Consider the following 13811-nt stretch of genomic DNA (forward strand, 5'->3'; position numbering starts at 1 on the left):
CGGGAGGGACATATGTTCACAACCTCTTTCCTCGTCACCTAACTCAGGGCCGGGGAGAGGGGCACAGACAGACTCAGCACAGATGGCCCCCACCCTTCCAGGAGAAGAGTCCTTTGCAGGAGAGGAGAACGGCCTCACCAAGAGCATCTCTTGCTTCGGTCCCTCTTTGCCTGCACCTCCATGGGGGTGGGGACAGGGGAAGGGCTGAGCAAGGGGCTGGGCCAAGGTGGCCTCAGGCCTGGGTAAGACAGGGAGGGGCAGGCAAAGAAAGGAAGTGAGGAAAGAGGAAGGAAGCGGCCCAACAAAGCATCATTGAGAAAGTGGGTAGGGGGGGTGAGGTTCTAGGCCCCAGTGCCTCCCCTTCTCAGTGTCCTCCCAGCCACACCCATCACCTTCCACCCACCCCTCCCCCACAGCAGGACCTTTGCCTTGGCCTCTAACCAGGCTCACCTTCCTCCCGCCTGCCACCCTCATGGCCCCTGGGTCCCCTCCCTTATCACCTTTCAGTCACCCTTCCTGAAGGCAGGGGTTGTAAGAGCACATGTGGGGGACGGGGGTGGAGAAAGACCCCCACAGAAAATGGGCAAGCCTGCAGAGGCTGCACATCTAAGGGATGGGGATGGAGTGGATGGAGTCGCACAAGCTTTATCTAAAGGCCAGAGCCGTTACATCCCATGTTCTGTGTGCCAAGAATGGCGTGATCTCGTTTGTTTTTTTCCCCAAGAGATTTTGGGATTTTATCCCAAGATAAATCTGAGATCTGGATTTTATCAATATCCCTCAATTTTACACTTGTCGGGTGCTATTTCAAAAATTCTTTGAAAACCATGGAAGCCAAATAAAATGTCAGCAGGCCACCTAAAGCCTATGGGCCCTGGTCCACAGGCCCCTTTCTCCTGTCCAGTTCCCCCTCCCCCTCATTAAGCATCCCTCAAGGCTGCCCTTGACCCTGGGACTCCTTACTCTTCCCCCTCAGCAGTACCAGCACCTACTATTTCCTCTGTGAACAGGACTCCCTGAAATAGCCCCCTCGGCTCAATCTTTGTCCCCAGTGTCTCCCAGTCGTCCCAGCAGCCACCCTCTGAATAATCATACCCGGCATTTATGGGGGTTGGCTGTGTGCCAAGCCTGTGCCAGGGATTTACATAAAGGGCTTCCCCACAGCCTCTCCAGGAACTAGAAGAAAACAGAGACTCTGTAGCTTAATGGGTATGCACTAAGTAGCACCTGGTATTACTGTCTGAGGTCTGTGGTCTCCTGGACTGGAGAACTGGATCCCCACTGTCCCCCCAAACCCCCTGCCAATCCAGGGGAGACCCATACTGACTGAGCAGAGATCTGGGCTAGGAAGAAGCATGGGTCAAAACTGGGTACTGGTAGGGGTAGGGGAGAGGGCAGAGAGGTGAGGTACCCCCCACCCCTCCATGCCCAGTGGAGAGCCCATAGCAAAGTTTACACTGTGAGGGGAGAGGTCTTCTCCCCAAGGTAAGGTCTGCTGTCTTTGCCCCATGGCCACATTGGCCAGACTCACAGTGGGTGCCCAATCACACCGGCCAAAGCGCTAAGTTTCCTCAAGGCCTACTTCTGGAAGAGGAAGGGGTTTCCAAAAAGTCACCAGGATGCCAACCCCATTCCCTGGTCCGGGGACATGCAGCTGGCCAGCCCGAGTGCAGGAGGGACAGGGGCCTGGACTCCGGGGATGTGGGTGGGAGAGCCCACATCCTTCCTGTTCCCGCTCCTCCATCGGCAGCTCATGTGCATCCCTTGGCACGCAACGGACGGGGACGGCGGGGAAGCCATCAATCTCCCAGGAAGGACACGGTGTCCTTCCGCCCAGCCATGCTGCCTGATGCCGATGCCCCCACAGCATGTCATGGGAAATCACGGCGTCCTGGGACAGACAGGCCGAGGCTCAGCACCTCACAGGCTAAGGCACTGCAGTGAGGCTTGCAGGCCACAGAGACAGGAAGGGGCTCCCCCAGCAGCCGTGAGTCTGGGCCCACATCCAGCTTTCTCTCGTCTGTGCTCCCCAGGGCATCTCGAATCCAACATTTGCTGCAGTGTCTTGAATGGTGGCCCTCAAAAACATAAATCCATGTGCTAACACCGAGACCCTGTGAATGTGACTTTAGTTGGAAGGAAGGGTCTTTACAGATGTAATTAAATTAAGGATGACGGAGACGAGCTGGCCCGGGATTACCCAGGTGGGCCTACAATCCAGTGACAAGTGTCTCTTAAAACAGAAAAAGAGAAAAAGGACACAGGAGAAGGTAACAGAAGGCAGAGGCAGAGGCTGAAGGGAAGCTGCCAGGCCCGGATGGCCTGGAACCACTGGATGCTGGGTGGGGCAAGGAGGTATCCCCTCTTGCAGCATCCGGAGGCAGGGTGGCCCTGCGGTGACCTTGATTTCAGACTTTGGGCCTCCAAAGCTGTGAGAGGATCATTTCTGTTGTTTCACCATCCAGTTTGTGGTGTTCTGTCAAAGCAGTCTTGGGAGCCGAACAGAGTCTCAACGCACAGTGCAGCCTCCTTGCCCCACCCAGCTCTGACGCAGCCTTTGCTCCTCGCCTAAACTCGGGGCTCCCCACCCCAGCTGGCAAGGACCTTTGCAAACAGCTCCTCTGAGCTCTAATTCCCAGCCACCCTCGGTGGCCTCTGCCTCCCTGGAGGTCTCCCTTCCCCCATTTCAGTGGGTTCCAGTTTCCATGTGACACAGGTCAGAGCTTTGAGGCGACGTTCAGGGCCTGGCCCCACCCAGCCTTGGGGGACGCCTCAGTTCCCTTCCTACTGGCCCTGGCTGATTCAGATTACTGACTGTCCCCCAAACACCTCCTGTGCTGCCCCAAATTCCCTGCACCGCGTCCACACCATGCAACCAAAACCCTGCCGGACAGTCCTCACACGAGTCCATCTCAGAAACTGCTTCCAAGAGCCTTCCTGAATCCTCTCCACCCTCAACTCCTGAGAGAAATCTTCTTTCTTGAAAGGGACACAGAACAAAGTTGGGGGAGGCGGGAGATGGCATATTTATCAAGTCCCTCTGAGCACAAGCAAGTCTGGTGCCTTGTGTCTGGTGCAAGGCATCTCCAAAGACGTCCCATGGTGGGTACCCCACAATGCCTGCTCCCCTGCCTCTTAGCTCGGCTCGTCGGTGCAGTGGCCCCACTGCACAGGCAGGAGCCCAAGGTGCTGAGAGGTAGCGCAGTCGCTCAAGGTCTCACAGGCTAAGAGCAGAGGGGCCAGGCACCGCTGTCTCCCCAGTTTACCCCACCCGCACCTCTGTCGTAGTGAGCTCCCTGAGCTCTGGTCTTATCCCACTGCTTCCAGCCCTGCCTGTTCATGCGCCAAGGACACGTGCGATCCTGGGGACCCACCAGCGTGCTCACATCCTGCACTCTAGAGACCCCCGCTTTCAAAAGAAGGCACCACACGCACCCTCCATTCTTAGGAAGGATGCATTTCCTACAGCAAGCAGGTGTGCACCAAAGCATGTCCCTTGATCCCGGATTCCCATCTCAGACTTCTGGACCTGAAATCATAGGGGCACATGAACAATGGGAACACAGAGCTAACCATCTCTCACAGTGAAGCAGCCCTCATACACCGTCAGATGCTGACTTGGCTTGAGCTAGTATTTCTCAGAATTTCCCTCTGCCTCGGGGCCCCATCTCGCCCACAAGAGCACCGGCTGAGAGGGAGCATGAACACCCACCTCAGGCAGCGATGCCATGATGCCACGGCTCCCCAGACTTGTCCCCCTCCTCTCCCTCTACCCGTGTCCTCTACACCCCCTGCCCCCAGGCAGCGAACGCTCAGACACTTTGGCTGTGGGGCAGGGATGGGGGGAAGGCAGGCTGCAGGGACAGAAAGCAGGTTCCGGACAACAGCAAACATGCTGGCTCAATGTGGAGGGTATTCAAGGGGGCTGAGCAGGAACCAGAGAGAAAATACAAAGGAAAACAAAGTGGAGACAAAGCCCTCCCTTGGCCACCCTGCCTCCCCTCTCACAGATGAGCCGGGGATGGGTGGAATGAAACAGACTGCTGGGCGCCACCTCCCTTGTGATCCCTGGATGAGAACAAAGAGAGACCTGCTCACAAAGACAACCTGGCCTTGCAGGCAAGGGCAATGGCCCCCAGGACTTTTCCATAGCCACAGAAAGGCCAGTTCCCCGTCCCACCCTCCCCATCCTGCCGCCTCTTACTCACGTCCTGGCTTGAGGGATTCTGGCCCCCACACAGTGAACAGGCCGTTCTCCCACCCGGGTCCTCTGTGGCTTGGGCGGTACCTGACACAATGCCTGGGCCCCAGCTGGGCTGGAGAGAGGGGGAGAGGGGTGGGGAGGAAGGGAAGAGCGCTGGGCCTCCTGTACGTATGTGTACACACACACACACACACACACACACACACACACACACACACTCTGTGCCTGCAAAGATCTAAAACCCCTTTCATCTTAATAAAGGGAAACAGCAAGAGACACAAAGAAGACGGAGGCCAACCCAGTCGTAAAAAACTTAAGAGTCTGTGGCGGGCCTCTGTGCTGCTGCAGGAACCCGGGCTGAACACCAGAGCCAGAGTTAGCCTGCCTTCCCCCACCAGGGCCGCCACAGTCAGGGCCAACCAGTTCTCCCCGTCCCGGAAAGCAGAGGGCCGAGACCATAAAGCCAGGAGCAGTTGGCAAAATCACCCCCGGAATCATCTAGGACTGCACAGGGTCCCCTTCCCTGTGAATTACACAAAACGACATCCAGCCACAGGGATGGACTGAAGCCTGAGCCCTGCCCTGGTTTCTGCCCGGGGCTGTGCCTGGCACGTAGTAGGTGTCCCCAAACAGGTACAGCAGGTACGTGCGGGTCAGGCTGGGGCAGGCAGCAAGCAGACACTGACAATGCCAAGTTCACAGGACACACTCCACCCCGAGGCCACCCAGAAACAGCCCAAGGCTCTTCAGTTCAGAAGAGCTTAATGCTTTGTAGAGGCTTAGTGTACAGGGGCAATGGAGCCAAGGTCTAGAATCAGAAGGCCTGGGTTTGAGTCTCAAGTCTCTCACTTATGGTGACAATAGTACTTCCTCAGCATGGTAGTCACATACATGGTCGTGCTCCGTAAAGGACGTTGTTATCTTGGTGTTGGTATGGGTCTGTCTCTTTTGATTTGTTAAGTCCTACATCTTAGGGAGTCCTCTAGGGACTGGGGGTGGGGGGTGTTGGTCAACATCCCTGCAGCACTCCAGAAGCCTGGGGACTTAGTCTGGTTGTCTCCTAACCCCCCTGTTTCTTTGAAAGACCCCAGAGGCTGCCACAGTGGGACAGCAGGAAGCTTGGCCCCTGGGGAGACTGCAGCTCACCCCCCACTCCCACCCCAATATGGCAGCATCAATAGAGACAGCGCCTCCACCCCTTCTGAGCACCTAAAAGGAGAAACCAATGCTGGTCCCTGATGCCTGGGCATTAAAGAGAGGTGCAGGCCATCCACAAACACCTGCTGAATGGGTGAAGTCAGGACCGGGGAAAACCCTCACTGCATTTACTCCCAGGAGCAGGAATCTGAAATGGGAGTGTAGTGGGAGATCCCTGATGAAGTAACTTGTAAGTTTTTGTTTTTGTTTTTTTTCCTTGGGAGGCATTCTGCAGTCAGAAAGTTAGCAAAGTGCTAACAGTTGTTAAGCGCCTTGGGAAATGTGAGCAAAACCCCTTGCAGATGCAGCGCTGGAGACAGACCTCAGCGGCCTCAGGACTGGACGGCCTGCATCTAACTGCAGGCTGACTCACCACTGATGTTTACCGAGAAGATGACCCAACCCAGGAGTGAACCGTTTATCTGACCCTCAGCTGCCTCTGCCCTTGACACCCACTTCCTTGCTTCAGAGTCTTATAGAAATGTAAGATAAATGGAGGATTATAGGGTTCAAAGCAAATTAAATAAGAGAAGTAGCAGAGGAGCAACCCTTGAAGAGTGGCAAGCCGTTCTCCCTTTCTGGAAAAAAAGACAAGCAAGCCCCATGGCCCTGACACCCCATGGGGGGATTTAGAAAATAGTGACCAATGTGTAACATTTATTGACATTTTAGCATTGTGCAAGAGGCTTTACGTGAATCATCTTCATAATAAACTTCCAAAAGAGGCACTATCCTCATTTTACAGAAAAGGAAACTGAGGCACAGAGTGGTGAGGCCACTCGCTCAGGATTGGGGCTGGGATTTGAACTCAGGACTGACTTAAGCCTCTGGTCTTCCCATGATGCTGTGCTGCTCAGTGACCTGGTATCTGTGAAATATTACAGTGCACCTATGGGCTTTCCTGTACTGTTTTGGGAAAGAAGGTGACAGTTTAGGTGAAATCTGGGCATGAAGCAGGGAATCAGACTTAATGAGCTTTCAAGGCTCCTCCCACCCAGAGATTCTGGGAGTGTGACTTGGGATGTCTGAGACCACTATTCACCCGAAAGGACGGTGCATTGGGAAAAGGGGGTGATGGCCCTCCTGGCACTGGGTAGCGTGTTTTGGTGGGAGGCGTCAGGGAGAAAGTGGCATTTTGGGGGCAGCACGCAGTGGGGGAGCTGAGGGATCCCTCATTCTCTTCCTCTCCAGCCCAGGCTCGCCTGGCTGTGGTCCTGCCCCTCTGGAACAAAGTCTCAGTGAACAAAGGACCTTTTCATGAACTGCAGGCGGGTCCCCTGACTACTACTAAGGTTATTGAAACAGGCTCCCAGGAGAATAGTCTGTTAACAGCACATGGTTTTGTGCCAACAAGCAGGACTCAAATTATGACAACACCCTCCCTATGGTTTGGTGCAGGCTGGAAGGAGACTTTCCTGTATCCACCGCAGGGGAATGACATGGGGGAGAAAGCAGGAGCAGCCCAGGATAGCTCCAAAGCGCAGCCCCCTGCCAGGCAGTGAGCGTCCCACCAGGTCATTCACCTGGAAGTGAGTCATTTGAAAATTGTGGCCTTGGTACTTTTTCCAGGACTTGCATCTGAGGATCTTAAAGTGCTCTGTGTGTTCTCTGGTCCTGGCTGCTACTGTTTCCATTAAACAGGCAGGGAAACTGAGTGAGTCACACAGCAGGAGGGAACCAGGAGTGGGCGGTCAGCCTACTGTCTTCTAGCCTTGGACACTCTGACTTTGAGGGATTCAGTCCTCTGGCAGGACATAGTTGATACCCATGCCTGTCACTCCCCAGATCTCGGGTATAGTTCAACTGCCTGCATGAACTACTGGGGAGGAAGGGACTTTCCATGGCTTTAGTTTAAGCCACTTGAAAGTCTCTGCATTTTTTTAAAAAAAGCTTATTTATTTTGAGAGAAGGAGAGAAACAGAGAGAGAGGGAGGGGCAGAGAGAGAGGGCGGGGCAGAGAGAGAGGGAGAGAGAGAATCCCAAGCAGGCTCTGCACCATCAGCGGGTGCTCGAACTCAGGAACCATGAGATCATGACCTGAGCTGAAATCAAGAGTCGAACGCTTAACCAACTGAGCCACCCAAGCGCCCCCTAAGTCATCTGAAATCCTATGGGGCATGCTAGAGCTGGTGAGAGGTGAGCTGGGAGACCTTGCTTCTGTTCCCAGCTGGTACCAGTTCCTGGCGCAGCGGATCCCAGACGTTCCTCCTCTCTGTGTGCATTTCATGATAAAGCCCCATGAGGCCAATGAATCCCTAGCACACTGCCTTGCACATTGTAGGTGCACAGTAAATTCTTGCTCAAGCAATGAATGAAGGCTCTCTTTTAAATCAGTCCCTGTAGTGAGGACGTGGGCATCCTTGTTTCCTACTTTCCTTTGGGGGTGAGGGTGAAGAACGGAAAGCCACTTTCCTGATCTCCCCATCACTACACCCCTACCCCCCACGCTCCCCTTCCAGATTCAGGTTGTAGAAGGGAAACCCAGAACCGCGGAAGCTGCCAGAAGCCCCTGTAAGGAGTCATGCTCTTTGGTCCAAGTCGCAGCTCAGAGATCTATTCACTCAGGCCAAACCAAGACCCAGAGACCTACCACCAGCTGGCTCAGACGTCTGAACTGTAGCCCCTCCCGCATCCCCTTGCCCAGCCCCTGAAAAACACACCTGTGGAGGTCACACCTTCTATGCTCCCTCCTTTCAACATGTGTCTTACAGTTAGGATGGCTCTTATTCCTCTCTCTACCTTAAGGTGGAGGTGTTGCCATGGGCAACAGTGATGTCACCTACCAGTTACTTCCATTCTGCTGATGTCAAGGGGTGGGCCACCTGGATGGATGGAGGGGGAATACACTTTCTTTGGGAAAATGTCACAGGTCCCAAACTGCTGAGGAGGACCCTACAGACCTCTTGGGCACTCCCAAATGACCCTTGTCCTCTCCCAGAAAACCTAACCCTTCTCTCCCATCTGGATGCCTATTCAGGCCAAGACTCAAATCTGATTCTCCCTCTCCCAGAGCTGGATAAAAGGTCAGGACTAGAAGCTTTGTCCTCAGCTCTGAACAAACCACAGCTAGGGCACCAATGAGCTCCTTCCTTCTATGCATCTGGGACAGTCTGGGTCCCCACAGCCTTGTCCTTCAGCCAGACATCAGTGGCACTAATGGGGAAGCTGAGGGCCCAATTCGGCAGAGAATGTGGATCCTCGAACAACCTCTACTGTCTTTAAGAGCTCATACTAGCCAAACTAAAAGTCTGTGCCAGGCACAGTGCTGAGTGCTTTCTATGCGTGTCCTATGAGTGGTTGTCCCCATCTTACCAATGATGAAACTGAGGCTTGAAATAGTCAAAACACTTGCCCCAATACAGAGAACGTCCATACACTGAGCAGCGGAGCCAGGACTCAACTCTAGTCCACCCTACGAAGGCTCAGGAGGGTCACACCTCCTTGGTGCCGGGGCACCCTGGAGACTGTGGCTTACTAAAGATGAGCCACGAGGGGGCCTGGACAGAGATTACAGAGAGCCCTTTAAATCCAAAGAGGCCATTTGGGCAGGCCAAGCTGACCTGAGCCAGCCAAGGCAAGGTGCCTTAGTACTGCTTCACGCCCGTGCGCATGCAGGGGATGCTCTAAGTGGCCAGTCTGGGGCCTTTCACTTCCCCGAGCATCTGCGCTGATCAGGACCACGTTTCTTTGCTCTGTGCTTGGCTTCCTGTTAACCCAACCTGGCCGCCGGACCAAATCGTCTTAATTTGCATCTAGCATTCACATCCATGGCCTGGCCTTCCAACCCTGAAATGTACAGTGGTTAGCTTATGCAAATGAAACTATGTAGCTGGGAGCTAATGCTTATAAAGCACTAAACAAATTAAGTAACTAAAATAAAAGTAGCTAAATTATGCAAGAGGGAATGGAGAAATGCTATCAGGTAAACACTGTCCTCGAGGCACTGGCCAAGGAGACCTACACAGCCAAGCTGACTGGAGTACTGCTCTACCAGGCAGGTATCTCTCCACTGCTGAGAGGGCCACAGGAGTGAAGAGGGGCCCATGCTATTGGACTGCCCTGCTTTGCCAAGCACGAGCTGCCCGGATCTTTGGTTTCCCATGTGGCTCTCCCTGCCCTGCTTTGCCAAGCACGAGCTGCCCGGATCTTTGGTTTCCCATGTGGCTCGCCCGGGACGCAGGTACCAGAGACCATCTAGTCTGCATGATGGTCACACGTCTTCCAAATTAATAAAGTAGCATTCTAATTTGTACACCCACTCTTGGGAGCCTCTGGAGGTGACACAGTAGTCCAGGTCCAAACCACTCTGAAAACTGTGGAGATGGGGTTTCTGCACGGGCACAGCTAAGAGCTAGACCTTGGGCCAAGTGACAAGATCCAGGTAAACACCACCCTTTATGGCAAATCTGTGAAGGCACCAGCTGGTCCTTCCCAACAGAGTTGGAGGCATCCTCATGGGCCAAGAAGCTTGTTTGTTTAAAATACTGTCTAGAGACAGTATGTAGTAAAATGCTCCATTCCAGCTAAGTAAGTGCTAACATGTATCCTGTGGAAAATAAAGGATCACATATATGGAGCTGTGAAATGGAGTTCTGGGAAAGATTTCCTGAACAAGTTTGGGAAGGGCATTTGCAGGCGAGTAGGACCTGGACAAGAAGGAAAGAGGGAAGAGATGGGGATTGGGGGTGGGGTGGGGAGGGCTGGATCAGCATGTTTGGACAGTTGCCACCTCTGGCCACTCCTGGGGGCAGTCTCTGCCTAGGTCAGGGGCCCCAGGTAGCTGTGGCCTTCTCCCTCTGCACCACACCCAGGTGGCACTTACTCATCACCCTCCCATCGGGTCCCAAACTGGATTTGCCACCTCACAATGTCCAGTGATTAAGAAGGAAAGTCATTTGATGCTGGGACCAGGCCTCCTGTCAGCCATCAAGACTGAGCTTGCTCTTTTTTTCCTCGCCTTTCTGCCATCAGATGAGTTTTCCATTTTTCCTCCATGTGAGCTGAATGGGTATTTCTTCCTTTGACAAAGAAAAAAGCAACTGCTTTTTCCTCCTTCCCACAAGGACCCCCAACCAAACTAGCTTTTTAAGCTTAAACTGCTTCTTGCTCTGTGAATGTTCAATGACTGGGGCTCAGCTTCCAGGCTCCTGAACACTTTACTTCTCTGTGCCTTTGTTTCCTCCTCTATATGAGGATAACAATACCTCCACATAGGACTACTATGAAGATTAAATGAATTAATGCAAAGAAAATGGTTTTGGAAAAAAAAAAAAGCTTGACAAATAAATGCTAAGCCCTCAATAATTGTTGGTTATCAGGACTGCTGGGTATGGTTGCACAGGTGGTGTACTGCTCAAGAACCTGGCCGGGGTGCGGTGAGGATGAATCCAGTTCACATGCCAATTGCCCAGCTATGAGCCTTGGCCATGCCCATCAAGACGAGGCCCCAAGGTGGCATCCTAAATGTCACCGAGGTGCCACCCCCTTGCTGAGAGGTGTATCTTACTCTAATTCACACAAGGGATGGAATAGGCTAGCAACAGCCCTGGCAGTTATTGTCGATCGCTGGCATTCCCAGATAGATCTCCCTCCAGAACAAGACCGGATTAGAGGGGGGTCTGGGATAGACTGGTCTCAGCCATTAAGGTCCCACTCCTCAGCTGCCCAGCACTCTTGGAGCACTCGCCCCTCCCTTGGGACGCTTCTCGGTTGAAGTCCCGCGGCATGCCCTACTACTTCATCCCTACTGATCCTCCCACAGTTTTGGATTCTGAAGCAACTGTCTCCTTCATAATTGCTGACGGCCACTTGTCTCTGCTGACACTGAGAACTTCCAGTTGCTGGCAGGTTACTCCTTACTTCTTATAAGATCCATCTCCCTGCCTCTCCTACTCAGTGAGTCTTTGAGGTCAGACAGAGGAAGTCTTCCCCTTTCCTCAAGTGACAGTGCTAGAGAGTCCTGAAGGCCACAGCCTCATCCCCCTCAGCTTCTCCTCCTGGAGGTAAAATCACCAGTTCTCTCCCTTCTCCCTCACAAGATGCGCCCTGCAGACGCCCCTCGCCATGCCATCCCCTCTCCTCTGGACCAGTTCCCTTTGGCAGTGCTGCTGTCCCTGGCAAGAGGCAGCATGGAGAACTGAGCTCAGGGGCTCCAGCAGCCTGACCCCACCCTTCCATGGGCTCCGCTGGTCACTGCCTCCCACTGAGGCGTGTACCCCCTCCATCGGATGGAATTTCCCACTTTCTTTCTCTTCTTCATCCCGGGGGTTCCGGAAGTTAAAAATACAAAACCAGCTTTCTCCCAGGCAGTACTTTCTTTGGTGGGCAATTTTGCCAGAAGCCTCTACCTGGAAGTTCTTCCCCAGGTCTTGCTCTCAGGTAAAAAGTTCACCCCCACACCCTCTTCTTTGTTTCCCTTTGAGCACGCAGGAGGTGGGAGCCATTCCCAGTAAGGTGACAACTTCTAGGATGATGGCATCAGGTTAAGAGGTCAGATCCTCGCCCACTGAAAGCCAGAGCCTGAAATGGATGCATCTTTGAAAATTATGGAGTAAGAGGATGGCATCTGAACAAAAGCCTTTCCATCCACTGCGAGAGAGCAGAGAAGAGACTCCGAGTAACCACTTTATGGTTACCCGCAAGTGGAAAATATGAGGGCTGAATGGCCTGGAGCAGCAGCCTGCACAGGGAATTAGCAAACAATGAAAGCCACTTAGGCACGTAGGCTGGAAGGAGGACTCAAAAGCACAGCCTATTATGTTATTAATAAAGAGATGAATGGCGGCAATTCCATCTGTGGCTGCCGAGGCGTTTTTCACAGCCAACCTGGACCTGTAACTACACCAGGCTCAGACCAGCTTCACTCAGCAGCCTCTTCGAGGTAGAACTGGTTTGTAAAAGGGAAGGGCCCTGGGTCACATCCAAAAGAGTAACAAGAAAATGGGATTCCCAAACGGATTTAGATCTCAAAGACCAGGGTCCAGGATCTGCCAGTATCTGGGGCTCTTCCAGTTTTGAAAGGGGGGCGAGGGGCTTTTCACACCAGGCAGAGGATGCAAAAGGCAATGTGCCGTCCCTGAGTGGTTCACTGAAATATTTTCCCTTCCTGGCTGGCAGCCTTTTGGTTTTTAAAGAGCATTTCGGAAGGGATGCCTGGCCCTGGGGCTTCGGAGTCCCTTCACCTGGCAGCCAGAAAGCTGGAGACACTAGGAGGGGGATGGGGATGGGAGTAAGGGTCAGGCGGCAGAAAACTATCTGCAGCCACAAGAGAAAGTTCGGCGCTGTGTGAGGTCCCCTCCACTAATAGTCCCTTAAGAGGAAGCCGGCGAAGGCTTCGCCCGACCCCAGCAACCTCACAACTATAAACCTTACACCGGGAAAAAACAAGCTACACGCCTACTACCCCCTTCTAGGAGTGGCCGGGCCTGTCTCTCTGCCAGAGCACTCTGCTCAGACGGTGATAAGTAACAGGGCCACGGGGTCCGCCGCGGGGGCTGGAGCGGGGCCTGGGGCGCGCGGGACGTGCGGCGCCGGAGACCACGCGTCCGCCTCTGCACGGGCGCCGCAGCCGGGTCTCCCCCAGGCACCCAGCCTGGGGCCGCGCACCGCCCACTCTCCCGCCGCCCGCACTCCACGCCGCCACCTCGGGTGCAGCGCCGTCGGCCCGCGGCCCCCCACCCCCACCCCGTGAGGTGGACGCGTCGGACTTACGCTGCCCTTAGTCCCACGCTCCCTCGCTGCAGGGACCGCGCCAGCCCCGCGGCGCGCGCGCGGGTCCAGGGCCCGGAGGCCGCTGTTCTCGGGCGGCTTCCGTCGAGCGTCCCTCTCTGCACTTAGAAGGACTGGGGGCGCGACACCCCAGCCGGCTCCCGCCTGCTGGCCTCCATCAGCGCGGCCCTAAAGGCGGCGGAGTTACTCATTTCCTGGACGTCCCAGAAACTTTTTCCTCCTTATAAGAACAAAACACCCGCCTCTACTCGCGGCAGCGGAAACTTCTTAAGGAGGACCGCGCGGGTTGCGGCGGCCGGCCCCGGGGTCGCCGTAGAGGTCGGCCCGTTGACCCCCAGAAATTTCAGAGAGGCCAGCAGGACTGGAAGGTGACCGGCAGAGTCGGGCTTTGGCCACCGGAGTAAACTTGGGCGGGTGGACAGGGAGTCGGGCAGGACGCCCTTAAAAGTCGGTCTGGGCCGGCGGAGTGCAAGGGGTTAAATCACTGCTAGTGGGCCGAGCGTTTTCCCGCGGCGCGTTTCACGGGCGGCGGAACTCCGGGGGCCACCTCTTTTGTCCCCGGGAGGGAAATATAAATTGAGCCGCCACGCCGGCCCTTTTCTTTTTTTTTTTCTTTTTTTTTTTTTCTTTTTGCGGCTTGAATGTATTAGAAGAACTCACCAAACTGAACGAGAAGCGAAAG

The 13811-nt window shown here is 54.4% G+C and overlaps 1 protein-coding gene across 5 annotated transcripts in view; it reads right to left on the bottom strand.

Moving 5' to 3' along the window:
* The window catches only part of LOC122202718 (inositol 1,4,5-trisphosphate receptor interacting protein), a 31544-nt gene extending 18240 nt beyond the window's left edge, over positions 1 to 13304 (bottom strand). For 3 of the 5 annotated variants that reach the window (XR_006194840.1, XR_006194842.1, XR_006194841.1), the window contains exon 1: positions 13112 to 13304. The gene's annotated coding sequence lies outside the window, so the exon portion shown is untranslated. Of the gene's footprint in view, positions 1 to 4208; positions 7340 to 8061; positions 10613 to 13111 lie in introns of those variants that run through there. The other 2 variants (XM_042909191.1, XM_042909192.1) reach the window with 2 other exon arrangements.
* Between the last annotated feature and the right edge of the window lie 507 nt (positions 13305 to 13811).

Source organism: Panthera leo, chromosome D2 (genome assembly GCF_018350215.1).
Source record: "Panthera leo isolate Ple1 chromosome D2, P.leo_Ple1_pat1.1, whole genome shotgun sequence".
In the NCBI taxonomy this organism is placed as follows: Eukaryota; Metazoa; Chordata; class Mammalia; order Carnivora; family Felidae; genus Panthera; species Panthera leo.